Source organism: Thalassophryne amazonica, chromosome 14 (assembly GCF_902500255.1).
Source record: "Thalassophryne amazonica chromosome 14, fThaAma1.1, whole genome shotgun sequence".
Classification (NCBI taxonomy): Eukaryota; Metazoa; Chordata; class Actinopteri; order Batrachoidiformes; family Batrachoididae; genus Thalassophryne; species Thalassophryne amazonica.
The window spans coordinates 62,025,605-62,040,332 of NC_047116.1; the positions used below are offsets into that span (position 1 = coordinate 62,025,605).

The 14,728-nt window shown below is 41.4% G+C and overlaps 1 protein-coding gene across 3 annotated transcripts in view; it reads right to left on the minus strand.

Moving 5' to 3' along the window:
• myo1b (myosin IB) overlaps positions 1-14,728 on the minus strand; it is a 216,759-nt gene that overhangs the window by 201,042 nt on the left and 989 nt on the right. The gene's annotated exons all lie outside the window — the stretch shown is intronic.

Genomic DNA, 14,728 nt, shown 5'->3' on the forward strand with positions numbered 1-14,728 from the left:
CGTGTGTGAATGTTTCAAATACTAAAACCATTTGAAACAGTCACTGTTGGCATGAGGACTGCAGCTTTCAGTTGTTCAGCCAATCAATGGACAGAAGCAATGAATGCATTTCACCTTATGCGTAACTTACAAGAACAATCGCACAACTTGCCTCCAACTTACGGCCTGCATATGCGGGATGTATGCGACATACGCTGGCATACGTTAAAAATATTGTGCATGCCCAAAATTTTGACGAGCTCGCTGTACTATGCCATATTCCAGTGTACTTCAACGTGCTCTTAACTTATACAAATCATACCCATAACTTATTAGACATCCGCCAGCGTATTTGACGTATTTTCCATACGCAAACTAAATCGTCAAGGTGTGATAAGGCCGTAAGCATCACATTTATCACTACGATGGTCATTCAAGCATCCAGGGACACAAGTAATCCCTGGCATTCTGAACATGTCTGTGCATCAACAGCTGGCACACGTTTTCCACAATCCTCTGTGCAACCAAAATCCAGTTCCCCTATTCAGTCCATTTATGTTCCAACCATCATTTAAGGTAATGAAATAAATGCTATCCAGAATATGAGGTCTGTTACAAAAGTATTTGACTTTTTTTTTGTTGTTGTTGTTGCAAAAAACAGATGATTTGAATCACATGTGCTTGCATGAGCCAACCTTGAACCTTCGTGCGCATGCGTGAATTTTTTCACGCCTGTCGATTGCGTCATTTGTGGCAAGCAGCCTTTGTGTGAGGATGTGTGTTGTGCTCTCGGCGGATTTTCATTGCAAGGAAAATGGTGGAACGGCTGGAGCAGCGCTAATGAATCAAATTTTGCCAGAAACTGAGCGACAGCAGGGTGGAAACCATTCGGAAGATTCAGATGTCTTTCGGTGATGATGCTATAAGCATCACACAGATTAAGGAGCGGTACAACCGGTTTAAAGACGTCCGCACAACAGTGGAGAGCGAGCCACGCTCCGGTCGGCCATCAACATGCTGAAATGACCAGGTCATTTCCAAAGTGAACGCTGTGGTGATGTGGGACCGTCGTGTGACTATCCAAGAAATTGCGGAAGAGGTGGACATCAGCACTTTTTCGGCACATTCCACTGTGACAGAAGATTTGGCCATGAAAAGAGTGGCGGTGAAATTCGTGCCGAAGCTGCTAACGGTGGAGCAAAAGCACCTCCATGTTGAAGTCTCACAGGACATGCTGGACTCCGAAAAATAATGCCTACCTCTTCCACAATTTCTCAGATAGTCACACGACTGAAAAGCCACCGAAAGCCGTCTGAATCTTCTGAATGGTTTCCACCTGGCTGTCGCCCAGTTTCTGGCAAAATTTGATGCAGTAGCGCTGCTCCAGTCCTTCCGTCATTTTCCTTGCAATGAAAATCCATCGAGAGCACTACACAGGTCCTCACGGAAAGACTGCTTGCCAGCAACTGACGCAATCGACAGGCGTGAAAAAGTTGACGCATGCGCACGAAGGTTCAAGGTTGGCTCATGCAAGCACATGTGATTCAGATCCATCAGATTTAAAAAAGGTCAGATACTTTTCTAACAGACCTCGTACTTTAGGCTGGAGCTCTTGAGGAAGACGCTGGATATCTGGAACAAACTGTGTAGAACAGCTGTCTCTCTGCACTGAAAGGAGCCTGTTAAAGTGATTCAGCCATCTGATACCTTCTAGACACCTCCTTTTGGAGGTTTTATGGGCAAACTCAAAAATGGGAGGAGACACTGGGCCAGACCCACGCCGGGAGCAGTATGTGTCAAATATGAACAGGGTTGTCCTTAGACTTCCTGCAGGACAAGATGAAAGATGTAGCTCAGAAGAGGGATGCCTGAACAACTACAGAAGTAATGCATGTATCTATTGAATGAGAGGCGTCATACTGAACTCTGACTCAGCAATCACTCTGTAGTATTATTGAATTCAACATCCCCCAACCCCCGAAGAAGATGACGAAGAAGATATCCATACCAAAAACAAAGTAGTGTTAAAAGGAGCTTTTCAGAAAACGTTGCCATCTGCATTGGTATGTGGCACTAGTTTTATGCCGGATGCCCTTGCTGACACAACTCCAGTTTTACCTGGAAGCTGAGGTGACATTATGGAAAACCTCCTATAGCACCGTACTGCATGTCTTCATACATTTCTTTCTGGATTCCCAGCATTCCCAATACTTCACTTCACCCGTAACAAAAACTCACCACTTATAAGAACCCAGTTTACGTCTCACCGATTGATACAGTGCTAGTACACTTAAATGTTCGACAGACTGTATTTTCAGCGTCACTGTCGTCTGCATACTTATGCAGTCTTTTTTTTTTTTTTTTTTTTTTTTTTTTTTTGAGTGAACGGAAAATGCTGCTGTAGTTCATTTAAAGCAAAAATGAACAGAATCTAATTGTGCACCATTACTGTAGTCCCATTTTGAGAAAACAGGCCAGAGTTTAAGAGAAGTTAAATGTGTGGAAAATATTCCAAGTCAAACATCATAAGGTAAAGCACTTTGTAAGAATAATACATTTTCCCAGGCTTCAAGATAATGTTTTACACTTTCACCTCATTAAAAAAACCCTGATGTTTCACTGTAATGTTGATGAGGAACACGACATTTCATGTTTGATCCTGGCATGGAACTGAGGGCGTCTGAAGATTCATCCTGTGTATCTCTACACATGTGCTCCATTCTCTGTCCATGCCAGGCCAAACCAGGACACTCAGGCCGACGACTGCAAACATCACAGCACTGCCTGAGGGGCTACGGCCCTCGTAACAAGCTGCTTTGGACCACAGCATCTCACCCAACAGTGATTTGAAAAAGGCTTTGCTACACTGAAAAGCGATCAGTGGTTGGACTAAACTTGATGTACAACAGCCAGCGGGCTCAGACTGAGGAGAGGTACTGCGGTCACTTCCAAAACAGGCCCACACAGACGCCTTTCCAACTGTGAGCAAAATGTTGTTACTTTTTCCAAAGCCCTACCACACACAACCTTTCTGTTCGCTTACATCATTGTTTGATCAGTGTGGGTCATAAAGTTCCCATCTACTTCACCAACTGCGTACCTGGGCAACACAGGCTGGAGAGATTTGCTGAAAACCACAAAAACAGCATCTTATCTTTGGATTTCAAGTTCTCAGACTGAAAATTTAAAAGATTAACATTTGATATTTTTGGACAGAGAGCACAAACAGTTTGCAGTTGAGGACAAAGCTAAACAGTTCATATTCAGCATAGCATTTGGTTGTTCAGTCTAGGTCACATGAGGATGGTACACACCTTTACTTGTTTTCTATCTGTGGGGCCAAAATTACAATCTCCAATAGTTTCACTGTCATTTTATACTTTAAGAGTGGAAGGCAAAAAAACAACCACATCAACAACAAAAAACTCTGTAACAGTTTGAACTGATGCTGCTGGCTCAAAAGCCAGACATCTTCCTTCTTCAGCATCTCACACTCTGCAACAGGTCACATAGCATGAAGTCATCATACGCATCAGTGGAGAAACGTTAAACGTAACCTTAACGCCTAACATGGCTGTGCTACGTATGAGCAGAATTTGGAATTATTAATAGCACAGGTACATACGAATAACCAACTTGGTGGTGGGAGGGGGGCAGACCTTTTAACATTCTAAAGCTGTGGCATGCTTTTGTTTGCTCCTCAGGAGATTAATATAGTTTCAAATACAGCAACAAATCTTTCAGACTTTAACAAACATTAAAAATTTAATTCACATTTGGCACCAAGACCACCCTGAGGTGGTACACCACACAGCCCAAGTTTCACTTTGTTTATCTACCTCCTCCAGAACACAGTCAAATTCTCAGTGACAGCTCGTGAAACCTCAGCTCTGGGCAACCTCCACTTAGGACATATTTGATATTTGCTCTCGTCTCGTCTAACTCGGGCAAATATCTGTCATTTTGGGCAACTGGGCATGGACGTCGGGCCTCTGAAAATGCATACCACACTCCAAAAGCATGTTATTGTATTATTGTATTATACATGACATTTTCTTTTGATTTAAGTACTTTATGGGTCAGTTACTTCAGGAAACCCTGATTGCAAACCCCATCTCTGCAAATTATATATATTTATGTAGTTCATTTAAAGCTCCCCAGTATATATATTGGGGGGGGACTCACTACCAAAAGATCTGTGTCAATGCAATCTTAATTTTTATGAGCTATACGTGCACATTTACAGTTTGGCCTATGTTCTATAAAACGCACATATCACCGCTCATTAGCTGTACATTCATATTACCTGTATACTGCTGTTGACAGTTATTACTGTATATATATATTTCCACACACACCAAAAAGGTATCCACTTGTAAAAACATAATTTATATGGCGGACGTATCCATATTTCTTGGTGGGCTTCAATTCACTACATGATCATCACTCCAAGCAACAGCTGCAAAAAAAAAAAGGCTAATTATTTTATATGAAATATAATTATGTTCAAATGTGCATTATATTTGTTTAATATGAATGTTACAGTATTCTTTAAAAACTAATCAGTGACATTTTGAAACAAAACGTACATATAATGAATATTTATAAATGTTTTAACAAATGCATTATCGTGTATTAATTCTATATTCTTGGGTAATAGGCAAAAGTGTGCATCATTGTTTTACAGTCAAATAGAAAAAAAAAGAAATTCTAGTCTGACAACTGACATGACATTACATTACATTACATGACAGCTAATATATGCTTTATAGAAAACATTGCACTCATAAATAACTTAGTGATATGCTCAATATATTTAATAAATATAATACCTAAAATCATTGATATGATTGTGTATTTAAATAATACTAGTGCATTGCTGGTGGGCATCAACGGGCTCTAGATCGGGTAGTGTTCATAAAATAGGTAGCTAACATTTTCATGGGTGGTAATAAGTTATGCAGTTTCTATGATGAGTTGGAATGGCTTGTGAGTCCAGAATATTTTTAGAAACTTAGACCTCAACAGTTTTTAGAGGAAGAAGTCTACCCTTTAATTTGTAATGTAAATTTACTGTCTTAATGTATTTATAAATTGTTTAGGTTCTTGTTATCATATGCACACTATTCTTATCAATCATCATCATTATTTTAATTCTATTTTGTCATATGATTTTTAAATGAACCACAATGGAAATAAGTGTTTTCACTTTGTATCATCCATGTATTTTTAATGCATTTACAATTATATAACAGATGAGTGGATCCTTGTCATTAGACTGGTGGGTTGTATATCACGTAACATGGATTATTCATACCATTTGCTGTTGTGTTTCACTGACCATGCAATAGTACTTTTTAGCATGCAATTTTGTGCCATTTAAAATGCACGCCCTGACCACTGTGCATGCTCACATTACTGGGGGCGGCATTTAGCCAAACATGACGGCTTTTGTTTTGCTGACGGTCATCTGGAGGCAAGAAGAGCTGTTAGAATGAAAAGCTGATGTGATTTTTCGCTGGACTGATTAACGACACAAAGTCTTTTTTTTTTTTCTTGGAAGTACATGAACCCAGTGCGCAGCATCACGGACTACATTGTCACAATTTTGGACTCCTATTTAAAGTTCGTATTGGACTATTAAGCACTAGTGGAACACCAAAATGTAAGTCCCTTTTCTGTTTATAAATTAATAAAATATCAAATGACAAGGCTCTATTTTAGCCATTATATAAAATAAATAATGAATTTTTTTCCCCATTCTTTCACCTCGTTGAATGGTATGTTTCAGCTTTCACCTCATGCATTATTTGTGCATTTGAAGTCATAAACCAACATAAATCATTATTTGTGTACTATTGAACTTACCAAGGCAGCATGGTGGGGCAGTGGATAGCACTTTTGCCTCAGAGAGAAGGTCATGGGTTCGATTCTCACCAGTTACATTTCTGTGTGGAGTTTGCGCATTCTCCCTGTGTTTGTGTGGGTTCTCAAGTGTTCTGGCTTCCTCCCACATCCAAAGACATGCAGGTTAGGTGGATTGGAAACTTTAAATTCTCCATAGGTGTGTGTGTGCGGGTGTGAATGTGTTTGTCTGTATGTGGCCCTGTGTCAGACTGGCATCTTGTCCAGGGTGTACCCCTCCTCACACCCTATGACTGCTGGGATAGGCCCCAGATGACCCTTGATTGGACTAAGCAGTTGAAGGTGAGTGTGTGTAAAATCACGCACAAACACACATACACAGATGCTACTTCACTTTTAATATATAGATGATTTACTGCCCCCTGCTGAATGGCGTGAGTCCAGAATGTAATTATCAATGTCCATTGTTCAGTATTGGTAGCTAATAACTGCAGTTTCTCCAAAAATATTAGTCCTATCAACATTCCATTTTGGCAGCATTCACCCTTGACCCAAAACACATAAAAGTACCACACAGCAAATGTCAGCTCTCCCCAGTTTGTCTGTGATTGAATTTATACACCTGCACATGTACACAAATGCCACTTGGCTTTTAATACATTGTGACAAGCTTTCTGCCCCAAGCAGATGTTTTTATTGTTACACACCCACAAACAGAGACAGCGATGGAAGACATCAAACACTACACTTCTTACTCATGGTAATGGAAACATGACACTTACCTAAATGGACTAAACCAATGAAACTACAAAAACAAAACAACATTTAAACCCCAAACACCCATGGTGCATGGCAGCACAACATCCAATGTTCACTGTTAGCCAATATCCCTAATTTCTCCAAAAATATTAGTCCTGTCAACGTTCCGTTTTCGCAGCACTCATCCTTGACCCAAAAATGTATACCAAACAACAAATGTCAGCTCTCCCCAGTATCTCCATGATCGAAGCCATACACATGCATGCATACAAGTACACATTGGCCACTTGTCTATTATAAAGACAGATAAGTGTACATTTCATTTTTAATTGAACATTATCATTAGGTAGGTGGTAAAAACTGCATCCAGCTGTGGCTCTCCCAGGAGAGTGGTGAATGTGAGGCTGCACCTTAAGCCCCTTTCACACCGGGCTTGCATACAGTTGCGTTGTGATGCGTATGGAGTACGCTGGAAAACTGAGCAGATTTAGCGTAGTCCCTGTGTAGGCTGGTGTATGATGGCATATGTTTGTGTTGCGAGCCTTGCTTACAGTTGTGTATGGTTGCTGCGTACTGTAGGCTTACTGCCACGTATGTTGCCCTCGCCGCTATTTTTCTGCCTCTCACAGTCCACTCCTGCCTACTTTTTGAGGGTTGTTTGGCATTGTGGAAATGCGCTCTGTTCTCAAATTGGTACATGTAAAACAAAGTGCACTCGGGCGGGACACAAGTGGCTCCCTCATCACGGCTGCATAGTTGCATACGGAGAGAGAGAGAAAAGAAAAAAAAAAAAAAAAACTTGCGCGCAGAGGGGAGAAGTTTGGCTCCATGACACTGTTTACAGACTGCATGGACACAGATGGATTTCATATATTGGTGAACGTGGAAGCTTGGCCTGCCTCTTCTTCTTCTGTGGTTTTGAAGCTTCTTTGCCAGCAAAGTCCAGGAAGATGGATAAAATCCACCAATGCGGTATGTACTGATAAATAAAAGGATTTTTCGCCCTGGCATGGGGTTGTGTAGAATTGTGGAGGCTTGGTGTACAGTTGTGTAGATTTACATACAGTAGCATAGTGTTGTGTAGACATGGTTAAAAACTGTTTACTTTCTGCACCTAGTACACTATGCCGAAAAAATTAAACGTTAATTTTTTTGCATCCGCCTGCGTACCTCTCAGCATACTGCTGTGTAGGGAAACAAAAACTTGGCGTAGAGCTGCTTAAACTTGGTGTAGAGCTTTATAACTCAGAGTAGTCTGTACAACGCAATACGCAACTCTGTTGGCCCCAGTGTGACAGGGACTTTAACCACAGTTGCTTCCAGGCTCCCATTTGGCAGGGATCAGTACTCGTACACCGTCTCCCAGCTCTGGGTTACAACCTTCTCCCTGTGTTACTGGGCTGCCAGATCTGGGGTAGATAGAGCTCTTTAAACCTGAAGAGGACACTGCAGCTTTGCCCTTCATTTGGGATCAAAACAACATGGGAAGTAACAGCTGCCGGTTATAAGCCACCACACAATTGGCATAGAGTGTAGAGCCCACGGGCGTCTCCTGACTGGGAAGATCACAAAATCTCACTGGAAAGCTACTGCCCGCCTCAAACTGGGCAGCCCCAAGCCAATAAAGGTGTCATCCCACCATGGTCTGCTTTCCTCATTGGGTGCATGGAAATTAGAATTTTTGGCACCCATGGTCAGCCATTACCAACAGAGGCCTACTATCATTAGGTACAGCCAAAAGGCCTGGAGAGAAAAAAAAAAATTCACACATTACTGTTCACCTATACAATTATTACTTATGTCATAATCATCTTCTTAAGTATTGTGTAGTGTATATAATGTTATATTTTGGTGTAGTCATTTATAACCTCAGCTTCAGACTATTTCTTTCACTATCACCATCCAGTTGTAATTATGTAAAGTTTTGTACTGTCATTTTGTGTGAACCTGAATAAAATAATTAAAATGAATTTTTTTATTTAACTGTCTACCAAAAGGACACTGCATGGCATAACATTTCATTGTTTTTTTTTCTGTGTAATTTTTCTGTGATATTACTTTGTAAATGTTTTGTTGTTTTGGGGACAAATAGGTGACTCATGATTTTTTTCAGAGCAATCTCTGAATTAAATAGATATTTGCTAGATATACAACTGGGCATTTGATACACTTCTGATAAAATAAATTAGAATATGTAAATATTTCTCCTGCTTTATCATCAGTTATGATTCTAAATTTTCCACACAACGTGAATAAGCATATTCCTAATGTGCGTATGTATACATGTATGTTTCTCTTACTCAGGTGGCTTTAGCTAGGGATACACCGACCCATAGTTTTCATTTCCGATTGAATACCCGAGTTTGTATATCTGTCGATACGATTCCGATACCAGAGGTCTTTTTGTTTTAATATTATCATCATTATTGTTGATTTTCTATGGGGATATTTTGTATCCCCAGTTATATAGCTTCATAATGGAGTGGTATAGAGGAGGATTTTAAGAAGACCTGAAAGTTCAGCTCCAATTTGCCAGAAGGTAGATCTAAGATGCAAGCCTAGATGTGATGTTTTGGTGAAAGAAGCAAGTACTTTTATTTATTATTGGGCCAGTAGCTGAAGTTTCGTCTCGTGAACACCAGATGGCACGCCCACCCCAAGTACATGTACCATTTTAAAGATTGAGTGCATTTCCAAAATGTAATAAGAGGCCACCAAAAAAATAAAATAAATTAAGGTACTTAATTCACTCATATCTGGAGTCAGTCTGGGTAAATTGTCACACCCTGGCTCATTTAGTCTTTCTGCTCCTGGTTTAAAAAAGATAATGTGGTGCTTTTTCAAATGTTTAAGTTTGCTGTACTGTAGGTCACGATGGAGCTTCCATCTTTTAGTACAATGGCTGTGCAAACATTGCATATTGCTATCTTGTGTTGCGGTGTCTCAGCGCACAAAACTCTTCAATGCTCGCCTACTAGTATGCTAACCGCGAAGGGACCTCCTGAACATTCTCTCATTACTCTGTAACCGCATCTTATTGAGACACACCTGCATTCGGAAACCCCCCCCCCCCCCCCCACTCCGCAGCCAGCACTTGTGGAGACGTTTCAGACACACAGATGGCTCCTGGACCAGAAAATTCTGCAGGCCGTATTGGAAATTTCTGATCCGTGAATTATGTTAGTATCGGAAGCTGATGTCGATACTGGATCGGATCAGCCCCATCCCTAGCTTTAACATAGTAAATTCAACAAAGAAGTGCACAAGTTGTTTAGTTGAATATATTTTGGAAAATTATGCATTTTCTATCTTGTTCTTGTGGTTTGCTCCATTAATGATCAAAAATTAATTTATAGGGACACGAAATATCCTCAAGGAGAAGTCGCAAGACAAAAAATGTTTTGTGATGTTTGAGACATTTTTTCAGCTGTTATGTTTTGCATTTCACGGTTTGTGGATAATTCATGATTTGCAGCAGATTCATTTTTTGGAAGGTTAACAAATGCTGCAAAAACAAGGAAGGAGGGGTGTCAAAAAGTTAGAAACAGTTGAATTACATTAGCAGCAATTCTATAACTAAAAATGATCAGAATATAAAAGCCATCTAGAAACATCAAAATTAAGGATAACATAAAAGTGAAAGAAATTTGAGTAAGAGATACAAAGGAAGAAGATCAAATTCCAACAGCAGAAAGTAATGAAAGTGAAAGTGTGTACTTTTTTTAATAGCGTACTGGTACCACTGTGTCCACTGCATTAAGGGTCTCATCAGTCGTTCCTTAATATTCAGAGCACATACCAGCAATGTCAAAGACCTGAGAACAGCAAAATGCAGACATACTAAAAACTAATAGATTATCAAACTTATTCCCTCCCAAATTAAGTAATACCTCTTCAAATGTAATGAAGCAGGATATGTCACAGGACCATGGCAGCCGTGCAGTATTTTATCAAACATTTTATTATCTATCAATGCATCAATTACAGTCAATCCTCTGAAATAAGCCAAACACAGAAGTGGAAAATCTTGCAGTTCTTTCAACGGCCGCTTGAGGCTGCTTCCAAAAGTGAATCACTGCGCGTAGAAGTCCATGTAACATTCTCCAACTTTACAGCAGACATAAACCTCCTGGAACAGAAATGGTTGCGATCTATATTGTTACTTTACCTCTTCATGATAACCACACAAGAGTTTTTTTTTTAATAAGTCAGCTTAAGCAATTTTAAAATCAACACTGTGATTAGTTAGTGGCATGGCTGTTTTGAGTGACAGCAGTATGCTGGAGCCTGCCCAGATAGCAGAGGCTGCTCCTTGCTGTGGGCTCCATGCAGTCAAGTCTTGTCCTTTCTGAGCCTTTTATTACAGATATCTGAGATAATGAGGCTTGCTGTGTGATTTAATGTACTAACAGACCTTCAAAGAAGTCAGTGCTCCAGCATTTCTGTCAAATGACATTTTAGCATTTTTAATTAATGTTAGCACTAATTAGCAGATAGCTTGGTGACATTAGGTCCACTGATGCATGAGGGTTATGAAGGCAGTACACTGTTCATGCATTATTACATCCACACGTGCAATTATGTTCATCACTTATGAAAACTGCAGTCTAGTCCACAAAAATGTGTTAATCAGACACACAAACCAGAGTAAGCATGTCAGTTGTAGCTTTGCTTGTTGTGCCAAACCTGTCTTGCCCACACGCCGCCTTTTTGCCCATTTATGGGTTGACCATGATTTAAGCACTGCTAAGATGGCACCTTCCAGAGCCACACCGGACAAAAACTTTTGGATGTTTCTCAGAGAGGTGAACAACAAGGTTTCAGTTTTTGGTAGCTCAGTCTGATAAGTAGTTTAACTCAGCCACATGGAAACTGGGCTACTGCTGGGCGAAGACGAAGAAGAGGAGGAGAATGTTTCCACAAAACAGCAGGAGAAGAGGAAAACTAGAAGGGTGGAAATGAGATGGGAGACTTTGAATGTTGGTAGTATGACTGGTAAAGGGAGAGAGCTGGCTGATATGATGGAGAGGAGAAAGGTAGATATATTGTGTGTGCAAGAGACCAAGTGGAAGGGAAATAAGAGCAGGAGCATCGGCGGTGGGTGCAACTTGTTATACCATGGTGAGGATAGGAAGAGAAATGGCGCTGGGGTCATTTTAAAGGAAGAGTATGTTAAAAGTGTGTTGGAGGTTAAGCGAGTCTCTGACAGGGTGATGAGTGTGTAGTTGGAAACTGAAGGGGTGATGATGAATATCATCAGTGCATATGCCCCACAGATAGGTTGTGAGATGAAGGAAAAAGAAGCTTTATGGAGTGTGTTAGATGAGTGATGGAGAGTGTGCCCAAACATGAAAGAGTGGTAATAGGAGCGGACTTCAATGGGCATGTTGGTGAAGGGAAGAGAGGTGATGAGGAATTAATGGGTAGATATGGTATCAAGGATAGGAATGCGGAAGGACAGATGGCAGTTGATTTTGCAAAAAAGATGGAAACGGCTGTGGTGAATACCTACTTTAAGAAAAGGGAGGAGCACAGGGTAACATAAGAGTAGAGGAAGGTGCACACAGGTGGACTACATTCTTTATAGGAGATGCAAGCTAAAAGAAATCGGAGACTGTAAGGTGGTGGCAGGAGAGAGTGTCATTAGACAGCATAGGATGACTTTAGAGGTCAAGAAGAAGAAGAAGAGAGTAAGAGCTCAACAAAGGATCAGATGGTGGAAGCTGAAGGAGGAAGACTGTTGTATGAAATTTAGCAAGCAGGTGAGAGAAGCACTGGATGGAGGGGAAGCAATTTTAGACAATTGGAAAAGACCTGCAGATGTGATGAGGGAGACAGCTAGGACAGTAATGGGTGTGACATCTGGACAGTGGAAGGAAGACAAGGAGACTTGGTGGTGGAATGAAGAAGTCCAGGAAAGCATAAGGAGAAAGAGGTTGGTGAAAAAGTTTTTGGATAGTCAGAGAGATGAAGAAAGTAGATGGGAGTACAAGGAGATGTGGCATAAGGCAAAAAGAGATGAAGTGGCAAAAGTGAAGGAAAAGGCATATTGCCAGCTATACAAGAAGTTGAATAGTAAGGAAGGAGAAAAGGACTTGTACCGATTGGCCAGACAAAGGAACAAAGCTGGAAAGGATGTGCAGCAGGTTAGGGTGGTAAAAGATGAACATGGTAATGTGCTGACAAGTGAGGAGTGTGTGCTGAGAAGGTGGAGGGAAAATTTTGAGGAGCTGATGAATGAAGAAAATGAGTGAGAGAAAAGGCTGGATGATGTGGAAAGAGTAAGTCAGGAAGTACAAGAGATGAGTAAGGAAGAAGTGAGAGCTGCTATGAAGAGGATGAAGAGTGGAAAGGCAGTTGGTCCACATGACATTCCAGTGGAGGCATGGAAATGTCTAGGAGAGATGGCAGAGGAGTTTCTAACCAGATTGTTTAATAAAATCTTGGAAAGTAAAAGGATGCCTGAGGAGTGGAGACAAAGTGTGCTGGTTCCTATTTTCAAGAACAAGGGTGCTGTGCAGAGCTGCAGTAATTACAGAGGATAAAGTTGATCAGCCACAGCATGAAGTTATGGGAAAGAGTAGTAGAAGCTCTGTGAGCAGCAATATGATTTCATGCGAAGAAAGAGCACTACAGATGCAGTGTTTGCCCTGAGAACGCCAGAAAGAGTTACACTGTGTGTTTGTGGACTTAGAAAAAGCTTATGATAGGGTGCCAAGAGAAGAGCTGTGGTATTGCATGAGGAAGTCTGGAGTGGCAGAGAAGTATCTTAGGGTAGTGCAGGACATGTACAAGAATAGTGTGACAGCGGTGAGATGCGCAGTAGTAATGATAGACTCATTCAAGATGGAGGTGGGATTACACCAAGGATCAGCTCTGAGTCCTTTCTTGTTCGCAATGGTGATGGACAGGTTGACGGATGAGATCAAACAGGAGTCCTCACGGACTATGATGTTTGCAGATGACATTGTGATCTGTAGTGAGAGTAGAGAACAAGTTGAGTCTAGTCTGGAGAGGTGGAGATATGCTCTGGAGAGCAGGGAATTGAAAGTCAGTAGGTGTAAGACTGAGTACATGTGTGTGAATGAGAGGGAGCCCAGTGGAATAGTGCAGTTACAAGGAGTAGAAGTGGTGAAAGTAGATGAGTTTAAATATTTGGGGTCAACCGTTCAAAGTAATGGAGAGTGTGATAGAGAGGTGAAGAAGAGAGTGCAGGCAGGGTGGAGAAAGGTAGCAGGAGTGATTTGTGACTGAAGAATATCAGCAAGAGTGAAGGGGAAAGCAAGACAGTAGTGAGACCAGATATGTTGTACGGCTTAGAGATGGTGGCACTAACAAAAAGACAGGAGGCAGAGATTGAGGTGGCAGAGCTGAAGATGTTGAGATTGGACAAGATTAGGAATGAACATATCAGAGGGACAGCTCAGGTGGGACGGTTTGGAGACAAAGTCAGAGAGGCGAGATTGAGATGGTTTGGACATGTGCAGAGGAGGGACCTAGGGTATATAGGGGAAAGGAGGCTGACGATGGAGCCACCAGGCAGAAGGAGAAGAGGGAGGCCAAAGAGGAGGGTTATGGATGTGCTGTGTGTGACAGAGGAAGATACAGAGGACAGGGCGAGATGGAAATGATTGATCTGCTGTGGCAACCCCTAACAGGAACAGCCGAAATAAAAAGAAGAGTTTAATAAGTAGTTTATCAGGTCACAATACAAGCACTGATGCTGCATCCACCACACTGGAGCCACCTTTGGTCCTGGATGGCACCCACCCAGACAAAGAACAGGACCAGCTTAGTCTCTCGAAAGCAATTACAATCAGGTGAAATGTGGGTGATGCCAAAGACGCCCCTTGTTTTTTCCAGCTGCTGAGGTCCACAGCACTCAGGCACCTGCATGGTGGATCATCTCCAGAGAAAACGGATCACATCATTCAGCCAGTGTGTCGTAAGTCACAAATTCATTCCAGCAGCACCCAAGGATCCCCCCAATAGCCTTACAACAAAAACATCCAGTAAAACAGGAAGCACCAGAGGTCATACAGGTCTAAACATGAGGCGGTTCAAGCTGGTAGGCACCGGGAACATCCTTGATATCAGAAAATCATCACCACTGTAAATAACCTAA